The sequence below is a fragment of the Lycium barbarum genome, chromosome 2, assembly GCF_019175385.1.
Source record: "Lycium barbarum isolate Lr01 chromosome 2, ASM1917538v2, whole genome shotgun sequence".
Classification (NCBI taxonomy): Eukaryota; Viridiplantae; Streptophyta; class Magnoliopsida; order Solanales; family Solanaceae; genus Lycium; species Lycium barbarum.
This window is the reverse complement of record NC_083338.1, coordinates 51,973,201-51,994,928: the sequence shown is the minus strand read 5'-3', so window position 1 is coordinate 51,994,928 and position 21,728 is coordinate 51,973,201.

The window sequence follows — 21,728 nt, the reverse complement described above, 5'->3', positions numbered from 1 at the left end:
TTGGAGCTTCGGGATACTGTTCTTGGAGTCAAATTGAAGAAATTCTTGGAGGTAAAACCTTGTCTAATCCTTTACTTCTCTTTAATCACTATCATCTTAGAATTTCCCTTTCCCTTTCCAATCCCTTAGAAATGGAATTTGAAGGAGGGTTTTGGGAGACTTTTCCCTAGGATTATAATTGATAAATTGATGCTAAAATATGATGAATCTAAGCTTAGTAACCCCATATCTTCCACTATTAACGTTGAATTCATGATTTGGAGAATTAGGGTTCATACCCAATTTGGGGGTTTTTACTTGAAATCAGATTTAGACCAATTCTTGAGTTAAATCAATAATTAATGGTTGGGTTATGATCATCTAGGACTTAATTTGGTATTTTGCCTTCGAATTTCCCGTTTTGCCCTTGTGCGCCCGTTCTCCAATTTCTAGGGTTAAAATGGACCTAATTGATATCATAGCATTATTAGTATCATTCTTCATGATTTCTAATATAGAGTTCGATTATGCTTAGACTACTTTGGTTCTGAGCTTCAGAGGAAGGGCAAGGCAAAAGAGTGACTTGTTGGTGTTGCAGTTTGGCAGTCCAGGTAGTTTATGGTTTACCTTTGGTGAAACTTAGTATAGTGAATCAAATATTTAGATTATGATGTCGGAGACAGCATGTGAACCTTCGGGCGTGAAGTTGGGATGGATATTGCCTTAGGTTGGGCCCTGATGTGTGTTAGGACTAGCTACCCCGTTATATGTGTTGATTGTTCAATGTGTTGGCTTGATGCCATGTGTAATTACTCGTTGTTGGTATTTGTATTTTGATATATTATTGGCGTACCCACTGTTGGTACTTGAGATTGTTGATACATTATTGGCGTACTTGCTGTTGGTACTTGCTTTATATATGTTGGCATACCCACTGTTGGTATTGTCATGTGATGCATTGTTGGCGTACCCCGCTGAGGTACTTGTGATATTGAACTCGATTGTTGATAATTGACATATGCATTTCACGCATTTTCTCATATTTATCATGCATGGCCGATACCCGTTGATGATCCGGTATCATTGACTGAGCGAAACTGATATTTTGATGAACTCTTTCGCTTGAGTGATAGTGAAAAGGCCGATGTCCGAAGATTCATTCCAGAATCGTTGTTTATATGAAACCGATAATTTGATGAACTCATTTACTTGAGTGATTGTGAGAAGGCCGATGTCCGAGGTTCAATTGCGGAATCATTGATTGTGTGAATCTGATATTTGACAGACTCTTTTACTTGAGTGACTGTGAGATGGCCGATGTTCGATGATCTATTCTGGCATTATTGTTGCATGGCCGATTCCGATGTTATTCCGGAATCGTTGTTAGTGCATAGACTCCGCGGGTCCCTAGGGTGGTGCCGGTGAGACTCTCTCTGTGAGTAATTTAGCTAGGGTCCCGTATGTCTGTTGGACAAAGATCCGGGACGGGTGACACTTAGACTTCACGAGTCACGCTGGGTTGTGCTACCGAGACGCCGATATTTCCATCTGGAATACATATGTACACCTTATTTTCATGGCATGGCATCACATTCATACCATTATTGCACTGCATTGCATGTACCCACAGTTGGTACTTGAGTTATTGATATATGTTGGCGTACCCACTGTTGGTACTTGAGTTATTGTTATATATTGGCATACCCACTGTTGGTATTATGATTTGATACTTTGTTGGCGTACCCTGTTGTGATACTTGTGATCTTGAACTTGCTTATTGATGATTGACATATGCATTGCACACATTCTCTCATATTCATCATACATGGCCGATATCCGGTGATGATCCGGTATCGTTGATTGAGCGAAACTAATATTTGATAAACTCTTTTACTTGAGTGATTATGAAAAGACCGATGTCCGAAGATCCATTTCGGAATCGTTGATTTTATGAAACTGATATTTGATGAACTCTTTTGCTTGAGTGATGTGAGAAGGTCGATGTCCGAGGTTCAATTCCGGAATCATTGATTTGTGAAACTGATATTTGACAGAATCTTTTATTTGAGTGACTGTGACAAGGCCAATGTCCGATGGTTATATTCGGGCATCGTTGTAGCATGGCCTATTCCAATGTCCGATGGTTATATTCGGGCATCGTTAGTGCATGGACTCCGCGGGTCCCCCAGAGTGGTGCCAGTGAGACTCCCTCTGTGAGCAATTAGCCAGGGTCCCGTCCGTCTGTTGGGTAACGATTCGGGACGGGTGGCACTTAGACTGCGCGAGTCACAATGGGTTATGCTACCGAGACGTCGATATTTCCGTCCGAAGTACATGTGTACACCTCATTTGCATGACATGGCATCGCATTCACACATCTTGTATTGCATTACATTACGGCTTGTATGAGATGATTTGGTGTTTACTTGTGATGATTGGATTCAGATTGATTTATTCAGACTTGGCATATTTGGAATTAGATGTTTTACTCAGGCAATGACGTGTACTTCAATATGGATTCATTGATTGAACTTGTTGAAGTATCCCATAGACCGTCTGTAAGATTAGTTATATGTTTAGTCTCTATGTGATGTAGGATAACGGGTGTCTTAAGGATGAGTTGACTACTAGACTAAAATGAATGATTTGACAATATGTGAGTTGCGGGACTGTTGTGAGATTGGATGGTGATTATTGGGGTGAAGTTAATGATTAAAAGGTATTGATGTATAGTGTGTGGTAGATAGACGTATGACTTGATTGGGTTGTTATCATGTTTTTCTGTGAATTCTTTTACTGATATGTGTTACTAACCATTGTCGTCTTATGATACTTACTCAGTACGCGTGGATTGTACTGATATTGCACTTGCTACACCCTTTTTGGGTGTAGGTTGTTTCAGGTGGTTGATTGTGATATGAAGCTGAAATGTGCGGTGCCTATCTGGAAGGCCTCCTCCCACTTCATTCCGGGACGGAGGTTGAGTCTTAGAATGTAGTGGTAATCTGAAATTATTAGTCGCTCTTCTACTAGTCTAGACCAGGTCATGGGAAATTGTATGGAGTTTCAAATCATGTATTGTTGTAATCACATGGATTATTTATTGAATATATTGTGGAGTTCCGCTGTATTTTCTAAATATCTAATGCTTCAAATGATTTATTGTTTAATTGATGTGTGATAGAAATGAGAGGGTTCGCCTACCGAGGTGGGAAAGGTAGGTGCCTGCACGGTCCTAAAATGGGTCATGACAAGTTTGGGGTGTTGTTAGTTGGTATTGGTGTTTGAAAAGGGTTTAAAATGAGGAGAAAGGTCTATTTTAGCTTATAGTATACAATAACATTGGATTTTCTGAGATATGAGCTTGTTATATGGATTTTCGGTGAAGTTTAGTGTTGTAGTGAAGGTTCTTGAGGTGGTTCTTCTCTGATTCTAGTTGTGTTGTTACTGTTTTCATTAGATTCTGAGGTCCTTAGTTTATAGTAGCTTTTGGTTTTCTTGAGTTATAAAAACCATTTTTAAGTTATAAAAATTATTTTCGATAAATGTTGACGTGCAAATGATTTTTGAGACTAAGACTGCCTTACGTATGAAAAATGGACTTTAATGGACCTTCTTTGAAATGCAAATCATGATTTTGAACAAAAAATGACTTGATAAATTTTATGGACTTAAAAGGATAAAATAATTTTGGACTATGCATATGGACATTTTGGACAAAAATTGGACTTAGACTATTTTTTTGGATTAACTTGGACTAAAAGGATAAAAATCTAAAAGTATAAAATATGGCTAAAAATGGATAATAGTATGCCTAAAAAAACGATTTTTATAAAACTTAAAGACTAAAAACCTTTTTCTAAAACTCGGGTGGGTTTACGTGGTGTTCTACCTAGGTTAAAGGCCTTCGGGAGTTAACCCAGGCGTTCTAGTCCAAAACTCAACGCCCAATCTTGGGCAAAAATCTACCACTTTCGTTTCTTGAAATGTAATATATTTTTGCATGAATGACTAACTCTTTGTTGCGGAAATATAAACCGAAACAGTTTTTTTTCACTATAAGCAATTTATATTTACAAAGGCATACTATTAGAACCTGTAGGTCAATCGTATTTTATGGATCTTTAATACCGGGGTGCCTAACACCTTCCCCGGGGGATCGCTAGAATCCTTACCCATACTTTGGTTAGATTAGAATTCTTTTAAAATTTAACCATTTTGAATGAACCTTTTTTGAACTGGTTTTCCTAATTTCCTAAAAATTAGGTGGCGAATCTAAAATAAAGTCCATTTAGAGCACCATCCATGTAGAAGTATATTTTTTCCTTTTTCCCGATACGATTGACAGCCGTACTTACCTAGGTCACTTTCCTTTTTAAATGAGGCAAGTGCAAATACGAATCAGAAAAAATTGAACCACTACAGATGTAGGAATCTAGTAGCTCAGTTGGTTGGCTACCTGAACCTTCACCTTGTTGGTGAGGGTTCGAATCCCCACATTGTAATCCTCTCCCCCATTTTTCCTTCCCCTATTCCCTATGTAATAAAACAATTTTGAAAAAAAAAAAAAACCGCTACAGATGGCGACTCCGCTGGGGACAATTTAAGGTTCTAATCATAAGGGCTCCAATAATTTGTATATTTGTGTGATATAAATTGTGTAAGTGATATAAATTGTTTATGTGTTTAAATTTCCGCAAAATATAACTGTCATTCATGCATGCATACTCTGCCACCCCTGACATTTATTCTATATTTTTCCAAGGGTGACGACGCGGGATGAGCTGTGGTCATACCTTCACTAAAAAACCCATTTGCTATATTCTTTGGAGGTCTCTAAGGTCGAGTGAGCATGCGGTCATCCCACAACCTTAGAGAGCCCGCCCCCAGGTTGTCCGCTTGGGTAACCTATGTCATTTGCTTGAGAAACCACTCTAGAATAAGTAGCATAGAGCAAAGCCAAATCCTTACTGATATAGCGCATGCTGACCATAGATGTCACGACCCGACTAGGGGGCCGCGACGAGAACCCGGTGCTAGCCCACGCGGGCACCCCCTTAGCTTTCACTTATGCTTACATATAGATGAGCCACACAATTAAACATACATTTCCTTTCATTCATCAAATAAGCCCCTTTGGGCGATATTACCTTTATATCATAGTTGGCATTTCTGCCGCATCAACGTACATGAGCCAATAAGGCTATCAAAATGATATACAAAAATATAGGCCGACAAGGCCAGACATACCTAAACATATACACGTGATCACGAGCATCTAAGAAGAGTATGACATAACACATGAGCGGGACAGGACCCCGCTATGCCCATAATTATATACACAAAAGAATAAGTACCCAACAGATATGGCTCCGAAGAAATGAAGCTCTTCTATGTAATCTCTGAATATGCAGCTACGGATCAAGTCTGTCTCCCTGTGCACTTGCGGGCATGACGCAACGTCCACAAACAAAAGGACGTCAGTACGAAGAATGTACTGAGTATGTAAAGCATGATCAACATCAATATAGAAGCATAATGAACAACATATGAAATAGCGTAGGAGGGGGAGACAGTAATGTCATCGTCATATCACTTACTTGCCTTTCATCGGGACTTTCCATTTCTCATACGTATTTGTACACATATGTCATCATCTGTAGTCCATAATAGTACTCGTACCAGATTTGTGCTCGTATTCGTATACGTGCCCTTATTCGTATTCATATACATAGTCTTATCACATTCATATTCATATTATATACATAGTCATTTCGTATACATAGTCTTTACTGTCACACCCCAATTCCACTAGGGTGTGATGGGCACCCGGCCCCATATCCGGAGCCGAGCGAACCCACAGACCTTTGGGACATACAAAATCTTATTAGGCTTTTAAATCAAATAAAAATAAAATACATGATATGCTCTCAAACATATTCTTTTTCGAAGCTTTCCAAATCAAACAGAATTTGTGATCATATAGAGTTTAACATATAATACAGAATGACATATCGGCTGATGGAGCCGCTTACACAACTGACATACTATACCCACGACTCTGTCTGCAAAGTCTCTAACATCAATCCAGAAGAAGCACACATACAAACTTTGACTTGGCAGCACTCCAGGAGCAAATGGAGCTTGCCAACTCTGCTGGAATATCCTCTATAATAACTCCACATCATCTGGGTGTACCTGCGCGGCATGAAACGCAGCCCCCGAAGAAAGGGGGTCAGTACGGAATAGGTACTGAGTATGCAAAGCATGAGAGATAATAAACAGAATCATAATCTGAGCAGGGAGTACAGAAAATAAGTGCAATAACAGGATTATCAAAATGCTTACTCATAAGACATAGGTAATGCAAGTCAGAACATATGCCATATCCGGCCCCATTATGGGACACGGTAGATAGAACGTGGTCGCCACCCCGTCACTAGCGCCACAACACAGCATAACTCCAGAGTAGGGGATATCTCCGTAACATATCATAACATATCAGATGGCCATATCATATTATATCATCAAATATCAGAATATGTGTACATGGCACAGCATACTCCACAACCCATGTACATGTATACCTGCCCCCTCACATCAAGGCATGGCGAACAATGCAGTGGAATACGCGTGATAACATATCCTGGCCCGGGCTCAGTGAAGGAAGCATTGAGGAATCCACGAGTAGAGTAGTGAGAAACTATATGCATCATAAAATATTTACAAAGACTCGATAGAATAGTCCGAACGATAGGTCATTTAGAAAAGAAATCAAACGATAGCCATAGTACGTACCTTTCGGATGTCACGACGGATTATGTTAAAGAAAAACTTCTGAGATCATTTGTACATATCAAAATATATCATAGGGTTCAATGGAATAGTTAAAACAACTATCGTTTAGTAGTCGGAACAATATCTAAAGGTTTCTTTAATCATAGTACGGAAACAGGTCAAATAGAACAATACAAGAAGGTTTCGGAAATTGAGGGCCCACCTCGGGTCAAGTCGAGGTGGCGTACATAAATTACGGACGTTAGGCCTTATGGAGACGTCAACGAAAGTTTCGGGGCATTCCGGTTCTCTTTGTGAAAGTTATGAACGTTTTATGACGCAAGACCCTTTTTGGAGTAATAAGGTGTTTAAACATATTTTTCCAACAAAACCTAATTCAATTACATTGAATGAATAAGGGTCAAAATTAAGCTCGGATTTTAAGGAGTAGAGTTATCCCTGAGGTTCGTGTCATAGCCTATCATAACTAGGACATGCCAAAGAAAGAAAAAGTAGAGCTTTACATACCTTATTCGCCTTTTACGCTTGTCCAAAGTCAAATCCCGTTTCCTCCAAAATCTACAATTGGTCACAATTACCAAATATTAATTATAAGCCTTTGGGAGTTAAATCTTAAATCCATACTTGTCTACAGAAATTTGGGCAGCATCTCCCCTATAAATTCAACATCCCCGAGAATTTAACTCGGCCAAAATGTCAACAACAACACCCACAGCAATACCAACAACACCAACAATCAATACAAAACACATTCTAACATAAATAGTCTTCCTTTCTATATAATGCAACAACTTCTACTCCAACTTCACACTTTCAACTCAATATCAACGTTTTCATATTTATTTACTAATTCAAGATCATTCAAATACAATTCGAAAGCATTTCATATCATTCTACAAAATATACAAGAATTCCACCAAAACCATAATTCACCCGAAAATTCCTCAACTTCCCTAGAAACAATTTTTAATGCATTTCTTGCTTCCAAATTCATGAACTATCCCATCAACACACATTCTAACAACATTATACTCATAAATAAAGAAACGACACTAATATCATATTGGCTTCCAAATCAGCCCATCACAATTCCAACATCAATTTGAATCATTAAATTCTCATTCTCATCATAGAATACATATCTACAACAATCAAATTACTACATAGAATTTGTTCCATCCTCCCTACACACAACACACACACACGACCCATATGCTTACACATAACCACCATGCAAACTTCCATATTTTCATGATTTCTATCCATTTCTACATACTACAACATAAACAAGCTCTTCATAACATATAAAAAGGGATTAAAGCTTACCTTTTCTTCCTTGATTCTTCACTTGGCTAGAATTTACAACTTGTGTGAATATATGTTTTTCTTGCTCCAATAACTACTTCATCTTGCTAAGGACCTTCCAATTAGTAGGAAATAATTTTTGAACACATTTTTCCTCAAGGTTCTTGCTCCATCTTTCATGGCCGAATGACCCTTAGTGTTGTTGGCTTCTTTTTCTTCTTCTATTTTCTTGAACATTCCAAGAGATAAAATGAAATAATACATGGGCCATCTCTTTATTTATTTCATGAATTAAAATTTTCATGGGCCTTGGGCCATCTTGCCATATGGCCAACCACCTCTTGGGCTTCTTTCTTATTTTTTTTTATTTTCAAGCCCAATTATTCCATGGCTAATTGTAATTCATGAAAACTAATTTTTCCCAATTTCTAATTTTGCCCTTAGCCTTCCTCAATATTTCCACACCCATAACTCTTATAAACAACTTATGTACTAAACAAGGTTAAAATGTAGGCTTGCACTCAACCTCCCGCAATTATCTTGAATTTTTCGGAATGCGCGAAATGCGGGATATAACATTTACATAACATACCCGACCTCGTAGGATCGGTGTTTCATACATACTTGGCCAACCAAGGCTCAAGGTTACTCATACCTGGCCCTACCAAGGCTTCAGGGTTATCCGTACCATCTGCAGAGGTGTGCGCGCGTTTCATAATCGTATACATACTCTATACATATTCATATACATATATATATATATATATATATATATATATATATATATATATATATATATATATATATATATATATATATATATATATATATATATATATTCTACCAAGCGTTATAAGCTCGGGGTTTCATTATAGCCCTTCATAGGCACATATAAGTATACTATCCCATAGGCACCTTTAACATCCTTATTATTATCATCATCATTACTATTATCATCATTATCGTTACTTCTATATCATAGGCTTACTCGTCACATGAGGTGCGTAGTACAATCATAGTACATATCAAGGATCGTGAGCTTATGAGCTCGGAATATCAATCATTTGGAGACAACATACTCATAGAGAGGAATTAGGAATTTGGCCAAAGAACCATGCCTTATGAAAGAAGGGTTAGCTTTACATACCTTTCCGTCGTACTATTCTACACTTGCACGTACTCCTCCGATGCTCACGTTTCTACTTTCATTAAGGTCGTACTATCATTAGCATCGATAATTAGCACACATGGCTAAAGCTAGGGAAAATCGGACAACTATTCCTTCACATCGCAATTCAACTCCCAACATCAACAATACATTCATAATATCATAACAATGGCCATTAGTCATTCACATTATCCACATTCATCATTTCACCTTCATTAGTCCATATCCATGGCTAGGACCTACGACTATATCCATTCGCGTGCATCACCCATCTAATGTTCTCAACATAATTTATAACACATTTACATCACAATACATCAAGGTTCATAGCTCAATTCAAACTATTTCTCAAAATGTTACTATTCATCATTCATGACCCATTTTACCATATTTTCTACAATCCATGCATTTCAACTCTCCAATATCTTAAACAACATATAAATATCATGAATCTTACCTTAGATGTTATAGGAACAAGCCTTAGATGATAATACTCCACTTTGAGCAAAACCCTAGTTTATCTCCATTTGGATTTCTTGACTTTGGATGACCTTTGATGATTTTCTTACTCTTGATTCACTTGTTTTATGTTGTTGATCACTTATAATCCTTGAAAACTTGTATAATAAATGTAGAGAGATGTTTTTAGAGAGAAGTGGTGTGATGTAGAAATGAAATAAAATAAGTCTTGGTCCCCTTATTTAATGACTTGAAATATCTGTGTTGAAGTGCACAGTGGTCGTGAACTGGGTTTACGGTCCGTGTAGAAGTTTACGGACCGCCCTTCGTGGTCGTCTTTAACCATTTTAAAACCAGAAACTTGGGCTGCTTGCATGGTGATTTACGACCATGGTTTACGGGCCGTAAATCACTTTACGATCCGTATTCCAGGTCGTATTTTACCATTTCCTCCACTGGCAGAAAGTTGAAGTTTTGCATGCCAGTTTACGACCTGCTAGTTTACGGACCGTATACCAGTTTACGGTCCGTATAGCACTTTACGACCACTTGGCCAGTTGCAAATCTGCAACTTCTCATATTTCTTAGACTTTTCATTTTAATCACCCACACCAATTTACATGCATTGCTCACCTCATTCCTTGCCTTATCTTAGCCAACTTTCTCGTCTTACATCGGATACCTTTGAAATCTCGCCTAAGGCCATCAAACGTCATTTCTTACTCATGGAATATCATACACTCGTACTCATCACGAGTTCATTCGCTTGCGTACCAACGGATAATTTCTGAGGTGTAACAATAGACCTATTTGGGTATCTCAAACCTACCTGAATCGGATAGGATAGACACCTTACTGTGTTCAGAGGGTGTAAAAACCCGAAGACACTGCATTCCACTATTTACACTGGCTCCCACTATTTGCTAGTTGGAAGCATTATTGTGCCTTGTGTGAAATAAATTACTGTTACTGGGGGCAGGGAACTAACAAAGTTCTGTCTTGCAAATGTCTCCTAATGTGCAGTTTGATATGGTTGTGGGTCCACCACCAGGTTTAGTGATGTGGTGGAAAGGTTTGACTAATGAACAGAAGAAAGAGATAAAGGGTTGCATAGGGCATCTACCTTCATTGATGAGTGTGACTGGGGATCCGGGTCTGCTGGAGATTATTATTGGTTATTGGGATAATGACAGAATGGTGTTTAGATTTGGAGAAATAGAGATGACTCCCACTTTAGAAGAAATTAAAGATGTCTTGGAAAGCGTGGGAAGCGCTAACAGGTCCAAAAAGAAGTTAGCTCAAAATATCCTCATTCCTCATAAACCTACCCCAAAAGAAATCAAAGACATGTTTTTTGTAAACCAAGCCAATTGGGCACAGAGACCCACTATAGCCTTTAGAGAGTTATATGGGAGGTATTCATCCAAACAGGGGTACGAAAACCACATCTTTGAGTTTTCTTCACTCCAGTCCTGGGAAGCTAATCAAACACTAGACTTTATCACCTGCCTATTGGGAACCATGGTATTTCCACTAAATGCCTCCCTAGCTATTGATACCCGGGTTGTCTTTACTACCCATGCTGTTCTTAGGGGAGTTACAATGAATGGGCTTACCAAATATTTTGACATCATCCCTATTATCCTATCAGATATATACCGAGCTTTGGGAAAGTACCACAACCATTATTATTACTTCCAGTGTTGCAACCTCTTAGTTTAATGGTGGATACTGAACATTTAGATAGGAACGATTTATATTCCCGTCGAGATCTGACCCTGAGAGAGGATGATTTGGGAGTCACTGCTGTGCCTTGTGGGGTTCAAGATAAAAGAGGATGGGCTCACATCTTTTCCAAACCAAGAGAAGAGCATATCAGGTGGAGAGTACCTGATTTCATTCTAAAACTATTTGTGTTAAGAGCCGTAGGCGTCCATATTTATTGCTTATAGGTATTTGGGGGATTAGACCCTACGCACCGTTGCGAGTACTTAGACAGTTTGGTATGAGACAGGTTATTACAAATGTGGGAAATATGGGAGAGTTTGTACAAGATTACGAAGAAGGTCATATCGAGGGTATAAAGGATGCCTAGAAAGATTGAAAGAATGTGATAAGGGAAGATAAGTTGGACGAGGATCCAAAAAATCCGAGTCATGATAAAGACTACTACGAGTGGCTTAGGGATGAACTAGCTGGTACTGCTACTCCAGGACCGTATCTGTACAAATTTCCCGTAGATAGGGAAGCTGTGAATGCAATTAAGGTTAGAAGAATGAAACGACGGGCGAAAGGGAAAGAAGCAGATCATCAAGCAAAAACAGAATATGACCAAGAGATAATTAAGAATTTAACAGACAAGGCGGATGCCTCATTGAAGAGCTTGGAATGGCTTGACACTTTTGATAAGGGAGCCATAGATACAGGGACGTCTTTGACTAGAGATCAGAGATATCAGTGGATTGGGACAGCATTGATGCCAGCCCAAGTAGCCATTCAGGCTGCCCTTCGAAGGGCCAAGAAGGCACGGGCTGGGAGAGACCAGATTTCGATCCGAGGAGTGGACTTCTTTTGATGTTTTACATTTATTTACCTTAAAAGCCTTGTAATCCCACTTGGGAAGATATTATTAATGAAAACTTTGGGATTTTGTTTTTGGGAAAACAGTAAAGTTGTTTTACACATGGCACAATTTACTTCATGCGTTAGTAGCCTCGGAGTAACGAGGTATAGGAAAATGAATTATATATTGTCTAAATGCTTATCTGAAATAACTGCTTTGCGTGGTAATCATATATGTTATTAAAACTCTTGATTGGTCCACATTCCGGACTCTACCTAAAAGGAAAACCAAGAAAAACAACCCCTAAAACCAAAATTAGCTCCACGTTTAAAAGGTTGATTTGCTAATAGGAAATGGAGACTCCAGACAACATGAGTGCGACTTCTTCTTACGTGAACCTAGTCAGTGATGATGAGAACATGGAAGCGACAAGTGAGAAAAACTGACAGTGGGACGATAGTATGGCCCTAGCTACTACTAGAATGAAAGAAGCTGTCCAAACCAGTAAGGTGTCCAATGAGAAAATGAAAGAAGCAGAAACTCTCCTAGCTTATGTTGAGGAACTAACTAAGCAACAACCTGCCAATCGGGTAAAACACGGGAAGACACCTGAAGCGCCACTTGGGAGTTATGTCACGCTCAGTTAACAAGAGGGGCTTGACCCCATACCTTATGGAAATGACGAACTACTTATCCCCAATCTAAACGTCTATGGAGACTCGCGCGAATCTCAGCTCGAGGAACCTCCGGTTTCATGCACAATTGTTCTCAAGGGCATAAGATTGCACAATTGGGATACGCCAGTACATATATCCAAACAAGAACTCTTAGATACTTTGAGGAGTTTTAGAGTATACGCACAAAGCCTAAATATGTTATCGCTGTGTGATCCTTCTATGATTTACAGAAAGTGCCTCTACCACCGAAGTCAGTCGGGCCATACAACCAATGAGTGTGGAGCATTGGAAAGGAAGCTTATCTAATGGATTGACGAAGGGAGAATTAACCAACTATGGGGCCCCCACTTTTTCCTGGCCCATGACTAAGGGAAAAATCATCCAGAAAGCATATCAAAGGTTAGGTTCTGGAGGAGTCATATGCCAGGATTCATTCCCTACTTTGTAGTATGAAGAAGATAAGAGCAGTGCTACAAACCTATCAGGGTCATCCAGGACCTCTAAGAGAAAGGTTTTGCGTGTTTCATCATGGTCACTGTTACACCTTGGAAATTTCATGTCGTCGCATAGTGAATGAACCAACGCGAGCTTAAGGATAACAGGAAGTTCTTAAGACTATAAGACGAATATTTGGTGGTCTTAGAATGCGTACGTTAAGATCTTGAAGTTATATGAATTGATGGAATAAGGATTGATAAGGATAAGCGAAGTATAAGTGAGATTTAGGAAAGGTTTCATAAATTAATTGCGTTGAGAATTATTTGGTAAGGTTTTGAGGACGAGTTATAGGGATGTTTAGATCATTAATGAAGTATTTAAAAAGTGTTAAGAAGGTTGTATAAGGATTGGAGATCAAACGAAACAATGCGGACAACTTCAGAAAAGCTGTGAGTTCCACGACCACACCCATGGACCGTGAAACTTTCCACGGACTGTATACTGGTCCGTAGAATACCCAGCAGAGATGATGATTTCCTGGTGGTGATCCACGACCAGTTGTACGAGCTGTACAATATGCCACGGACCGTACAAGTGTCCGTGGAAGTCCCAATAAGCTAAATAAGTTCTGATTATATAAATGTGTTCCCACTTCATTAAATTCATTTCCCACACTTCTTCATCTCTAAAGACCTCTAGAAGGTTCCATACATTTCATCCACAAGAATTCAAAGGAAATTGATGATCAACTTCATCAAACCAACAAGAATCAAGAGTATGAAACCCATTAAAGTCACCTAAGCCAAGAAATTTCAAAGGAAGTGAGTTAGGGTTTTTGGTGCAAGAAGAGTATTGCTACTCAAGGCTTGTTCCTACAATATCTAAGGTAAGTTTTATGATATTTTCATGATGTTTAAGATATTGAGAAGTTGAAACACTTGGATTGTTGAAGAATATAGAAAATGGGTCATAAATGTGAGAATAGTGCTATTGTTGAGTAGTAGTTTGGAATCAATCATGAATATGGATATGTTGTGATTGTAAGTAGATTATGAATGAAATTTAGAACATGGAATAAGTATTATAAGTGAGAAAGTGCGATGATGAACTATAATCACAATTATGGAGAAATTGGAGTGAGATTATGAATTGCGGATAATATAGATGGATGACGATTGTTGTCTATGATATTGTGAACGTTGTTATGAATGTTTAAGAGTTGATATAGAATATGGGAAAATTTTTATAAACAAAGGAAATGCTGCCCAATTTTCTTTAGCTTTAGTACGCACGTTTAAGTAATCGATTAGCTAATGTTCATGCGACTTCTCTTGAAGGTAGAAACATGGGCATCAAAGGAGAACAAGCAAGTGATAGATTAGTTAAACGAAAAAGGTATGTGAGGCTAGTCCTTTATTTCTATGGCTTGAATCTGATGGTATGATTCTTCTTTCTTCTTCATGAATCTCCTACATTCCGAAAAGCTAATAGTTCATGTTTATGAATAGCTATATGAGATAAGAGATATGTTATGAGTTAAATAATGATGATGATAATCTTGAGTCTAAAGATTCTAGAGTCCATGATATGATGTTCCTATAAAGTTAATGATATTGTTTGTTGTACACACTCACCTTATATACTATTTCCTTCAAGGTGAGGCAGAATACCGTTGAGCTAATGATCTCATTATTGTATACACTCACCTTATACATATATTCCCTTCAAGGTGAGGAAGAATACTATTAAGTTAATGATGTCAATTATTGTATACACTCACCTTACATACTATTTCCCTCAAGATGAGGCAGGATACTTATAGATGCCCATAATGGAATTAGGGGTTCACGACCTTATGTCACCTCGATAAAGTATAGCTATCTTGGAGTTATTATACATGCATTATGATGAGTATATGTTGATGCTATTACACCGCGCCTATATGGCCGGGCAGACACCGCTAAGGCGGGCAGCTATATGTATACACCATGTCTAGACGACATGGGCAGACACCACTAGTGGGCGGCATGAGATGGTACCCCGGACACGGGAGGCCTGGACGCAGGCTAATGCTATTGATTATCACACCGTACCTATATGGTCGGGCAGCTTATATATATATTTACGCATACATGAGATGATGATGATTACGAAAGTAAGCCAGCCTGGATTATTTCTTTTATAATTCACAATCAGTTACAGATTGCTCCTCATTTGATGCCTCCTCATTTCATTGATGTTTCATTATTGTTTATGCCTTATATACTCAGTACAATGTTTGTACTAACGTCCGTTTTCTTTAGACGTTGTGTTCATGCCCACAGGTAGACAGGGAGGCGATCCAGACTCGTAGGAGCTATTAGCTGATTTGAAGAGAACTCCATTTTCCGGAGGTGCCATGGATTATTCTTTTGGTATATATGTATATTTATGTTTTGGGCACGATGGGGTCCCGTCCCGTCCATATGTATAGTACTCTAGTAGAGGCTCGTAGATGCGCAGTGTAAGTAGTATGGTCTCATAAGTTCCTCATTGTATGTATGCATGTATATTATTTTGATAGCTGAAAGGCTCATGTATATAAAGTAAATATGTTTCAAATGATAATAGTTACCATGGTTATGAGCATAAGATGCATGAATGAGAGAAGATGAGTAGTAGAACGAGTGGTGCTCAGTGGTTAGTCCCGGGTACCTGTCACGGCCCTTAGCCGGGTCGTGACAGTCACCCTGGCCACGAAATTGAGGAATGTGTAGATTTCAAGCTTGAACTGGAACGCCTCATGAATGAAGGCCATGTTTGGATTGTCGCAGGAAGAAAATGATAAAAGGTGAAGATGAATAAGACAATGAAGACCTGCTTAGTATGGTTGGGTAGAAAAAACATAAGTATCCCTTTACTGCTTTCAATAAGATAGATTGTCCTTTTCCCTTTTTATGTAAACGGAACCACGCCGACCTGATGTCCCGTTGGAGATATGTGGGAAGCCTACATAAGGGCTGGTCAGGGTAGAAAACTAAATTTTGGGTAGCATAGGAAAAAACCTTTTCTGTATATGCCTGAACTACGGATGGACCTGATTTCCATTTGGCGGGATACGTAGGCAGTCTATTTAAGACTCGGTCCTTTTATAATAAAAATTAAATTCCCCCTTAGTATAGGATGGGCAGAAGAAAATCAACAACGAAGACCACTTACCAAAAATCAATATTACTAAGAACACAAAAAGACCAAAATACCCTTGGAATGTAAATCAATCAAGAGTTGAAATAACATATATGAATCTATGTGCTATAAACTGCAAACAACGTGATATCTTGTGTTTCGTGCTTAAATATAACGTTAACTTGGGAGCTTTTAAGTTGTTTTCTGTTATAGACAGAGGTCGATTCGCTGGCACCCATATTGACTCCTCGCCAGAACTGGAGAATATAGAAATGTTCTTTGAGGCTAGAATAAACAAAATCGAGAAGATGATGGGGAAGAAAATATCTGAATTGGAACATTGCTCTAAAAAGAAAGAGGTGCTGAGATACTCTGATCTGTGCATACACCTAGAACTGGGACTACCAGAAGGTTTCAAAATTCCTAAATTTGACCATTTCAATAGGTTGGGCAATTCGAGGGCCCACTTAAGAGCTTGTTGTGACTAGTTGGTCAGAAATGGCAGAAATGAAACTTTGCTCATGAGATTATTCAGTCAATGTCTGTTAGGAACGGCCATGGAGTGGTTTATCTCACAAGACATCAATCGATGGAAGACATGGGAAAAGATGGAAAGTTCGTTCATGGAAAGATTCCACTTCAAATGTGGAAAATGTGCCCGATCGTTTCTCATTGGAGAAAATTCTTCAGAAATTGACTGAAACCTATAGAGAATATGCCAGTCGCTAGAGAGATGAGGGTCCGCGTGTGCAACCGCCTATGATTGAAGCTGAGCTTGTAGCTTCATTTATACGATACCAAGAAGCTGATTGTTTTAACAAAATAATAACTATGAAAGGGAGTTCCTTTGTGGATTTAGTATCCATTGGAAAAGACATCGAAGATGGCCTCAAGATCGGTAGGATTGTCAGTGTATTAAACATATCAGGTGCTTCTGGCACCGCGAGCAGCAAAAAGAAGAGAGAAGATGTAGCTTATGTTTCTAGAGCTACTAGCCCAAAAAGCCGAGGAAAGGAGATAATCTACAAAAATCAAGACAACTACCAATCGCCTCCACCAACCAATTATATAACCACTGCACCCTAACATAGCCCAATGTCTGTGTGCTACGCACAACCTAGCTACCAATCTCCATAACCAAATGATCAAATACTAGCACCCAGCAGCCAAGATCCATGACCAAATTACCGAATGCCAGCACCCAATACCAAGCTCCACAAAATCAGAATTTGCAAAACTACCCTCCACCAGCAAACTATCAGGCACCCCAAAAGAAACCTCCGAGAGTATTCACTCATTTGCCAGAATCAAGGGCTAGTTTGTTTGCCAAACTAAGAGACACTGGTCGAATGAATGCTATTCCACCAAAACCTGCTAATCTCAAGGATCGATGGTACAGGCCAGATTTCACTTTCCCCTATCATTCTAACCAAGTTGTCCATACCACCGAATATTGCATAAAATTAAGTTACAAGCTACAAGATATTATTGACAATCATGAGCTTATCCTGGAACCAACACTTGTAAATGTGGACACAAATCTTCTCCTGAAGTATGGAGGGAATCAATTCACATGATAGAAAGAGGTGATGAATGGGAAGAGAGCCCTGCGATCATTCATCCAGATATTGAAGGGCTAGTAAGCACAGTCGCCTCGTCGTCCTTACAAGAGCAAAAAGAAGTGTTAGGCCCTTTGATAAGGAAACCTGAGAGGTCCTAGTCATCTGATGTAGCCAAGAAGGAGCCCTTCGTGCTGAAGTATCTCTCAACCGTCGCTCGAATTCAGAATGAGCCATTCGTACTCAAAACATCAAGGCCAGTTGAGAATGCACCTGTTGTGATCAAACCACCGCACCTGACGATGGTCAATAAAGGGAAAGAGATAGCCGCTGTGGTTCAGGGTATGACTAAGTCTGGAAGATGTTATGCTCCAGAAGAGCTGGTATAACTAGGTCTGGAAGAGGTTATGCTCCAGAAGAGCCTGTACTCGAAGGGCCATGTCGCGTAAATCCTCAGAAAAGACCAATCACTGAATGAAAAATCAAATTTTTGGAGGTAAATGCCGATCAAGGATTATTCTATTATTGAGCACCTGCATAAGACTCCTGCCAGGATATTAGTAATGTCATTATTACTCAGGTCGTCTCAACATCGCTTAGCCTTAATGAAATCTTTGGACGAAGTTAAAGTGCCCGCTGACACTACAAGTGAAGCATTAGCCAAGATTGTGGGGTATGTTGTACGAGCGTATAGGCTATCATTTTTTGACGATGAATTACCAAGAGAGGGTAAGACCCACAATAAGGCCTTGCACATAATAGTCAAATGTCGCGACAAGATTATCCCTCAAGTGCTGATTGATGGAGGGCTGGGCTAAATGTATTCCCCGTAACGACTTTGAAACAACTTGGATATGATGTTAGCATAATCCATCAGAGTCGAACAAATGTAAAAGCTTATGTTAGCATAACCAGCGACTCAATTAGAGAAATAGATCTACACATACAAATGGGTCCCGCAGAGTTCGTGGTGGAGTTCGTCATCATGGATATCAAAATGAGCTACAACCTATTATTGGGACGACCATAGTTGCACGCCGCTGGAGTCGTAGCATCTTTGTTGCACCAATCTCTCAAATTAATATGGGATGATCAAGAAGTCGTGATTCATGGTAAAGGAAGTATTCACAACTATCCAGACAATTCTGTACTGGTCATAGAGAAGTCACCAGTTGGTACTGATTTTCACACCATTGAATTAGCCATGATAGATCATAGGGATAGCTGATGAAGATATCCCTATGCCACCGGTCTACAAAATGGTTGCTACGACTATGATAAGAAGTGGGCTTGAGCTTGGGAAAGGTCTGGGAAGGAACTTACAAGGAATAAAAGAACCAATGAGTATCAAAAATAGGAAATATCGATTTGGGGTTGGATAAGAGCCATGTGAGGCAAAAGAGGAAGAAGCAGAACATGGACCAAAAGGTCCTATTGAAATGAGAAAGCCATTCCCTTATCTATACCAGTTCTTCACAGCATGCCTATTGAGTCACGACAGCAAAGATCCCGAAGAGGGTTTAAGGACGTTGTTTTTGGAAGAGAAGTGCGCAGCCATCTTTGAAGAGTGCTTTGAAGTATTGGAGATTCGTCGTGCTGAGCCAGGGGAAACAACAAGTGGATGGACTTCTACCCCGTTGTTCACTCTGCGGTAGAAAGAATGCTCACTTTCAGAAAAACGGCGAAAGTCAGCTTTGAGGCCCGGTTTGTCGCCTTTTCATGTTCTCTTAATACATGTTATTTAATAACGGAAATGGCTAGACGTTCCATTCCGAGTCAGGACCACAGTTGGTATCACTCTTTTTAAATTTAAGTGAAAACGCCTCAAAGTTTACAATAAGACAAAATATCTTTCCTTTACCTATATATATATATATATATATATCTGTGTGTGTGTGTGTGTGTGTGTGTGTACGTTCCATTCCGAGTCAGGACCACAGTTGGTATCACTCTTTTTAAATTTCAATGAAAACGCCTCAAAGTTTACAATAAGACAAAATCGCTTTCCTCTACCTATAAATACATATATATGTATATCACTACTGGAAAATAGGCTTATGGCAACGCCGAGAAAACCGTTGCTATAGATCTATAGCAACGGTTTAACGTGCGTTCCATCTGCTCGCGTGCCCATATATTTATGGCAACGGTTGGTAAAACCCGTTGCTATAGCCATATACACAGCAACAACTGTTCCTCTTTCTGATGCAATGAGTTTTTTGTGTTATTTGGAACAGTTTCCAACCGTCCTGTTATACCCCGTATTTTCGCACATTCGGAAAATTTGAAATAATTTTGACTTGTAAGGAATAAGGTCGTATGTTGATTTTAATTAATATATGTGTGTTGCTCATGAAATATTAATGTGGAAAAATTGAGGAAGGCTAGGGGAAAAATTGGAATTTTGAAAATTAGTTTCGGGAATTACGAAACAAGATTCACAACCAATTGGGCTAAAAAAAAGGAAAAAAAACTGAAATGAGGCCCAATTGTTAGGGGGGTGGCCGACCACTATAGGGCCAAGCCCATGGAATCAATTAATTTGTTCCATGTGCTAAATAATAAAAGGGACCACACTTGCCATATTATCTATAGAACATTCAAGAGAAGTTGAGAAGAGAAAAACAAAAGAAGAAGAGCAAAAACCTAAAGGCCATTCGGCCAAGACAAAAAAAAAATTCACCGCTTGAAATCTTGCTTCAAAAATTATTTTCTTGTGGTATTTCTACTAATTCAAGGACCCTCTACAACGTGGTGTAGTTATTTCGGAAGATAGGCCGCTTGTTTCGTCAATTTAATACCTTGGTCAAGTGAAGAAGCTAGGAGGAAAAGGTAAGAATTAATCCCTTTTAATTATGTTATGAAGGCTTGTTTATGTTGTAGTATGTAGAAATGGGTAAAATTTATGCAAATATGGAAGTTTGCATAGTGGGTGTGTATGTGTGTATGTGGCCGTATGTGGGTATTGTTGTATGGGTAGGATGAGTTGAATTTTATGTAGTATTCTAGTTGTGGTTATGGTGGACTTCATATTGGAAATGAAAGTTGAATGAATTTGGTTGAAGTTGGAAATGTGGAGTAGGGCCGTGTGGTGTAGAGTGATGAGAGGGGAGTGAATTAATTTTGTTTAATATGTTAGTTGTGTTGTTGTGACCCTCATAATGTAAATGAAGGTTAAATGGTTTAATTTGGCATTGAAATTGATTGTAGGAGATTGTGTCATTTTAGTATGATTTTATGATATTATGGAAATGAAGTTATTAAAGTGTGGATTGTTGATGTTGATTATGAATTTGAAAGTAGAAAATGCGTCGTGGTAGTTTTGTTGCGTATGTAGGAATTCTGGGTTTAACATGGAATTGATGGAATTGCTGAATATCGTATAGATTGCTTGGAGTGTTCTTGGCCTATGTTTTAATGATCTTAAATTAGTATGTGAATATGAAAATGTTGATATTGATTTGAATGCGCAAGGTTGATTTGGAAGTTGTTGCACTATTTGGAAAAGAAGGCAATTTATGTTAGAATGCGTTTCAAATCGATTGTTGATGTTGTTGGTATTATTGTGGGTGTTGTTGTTGATTATTTTGGCCGAGTTAAAATCTCGGGGATGTTGA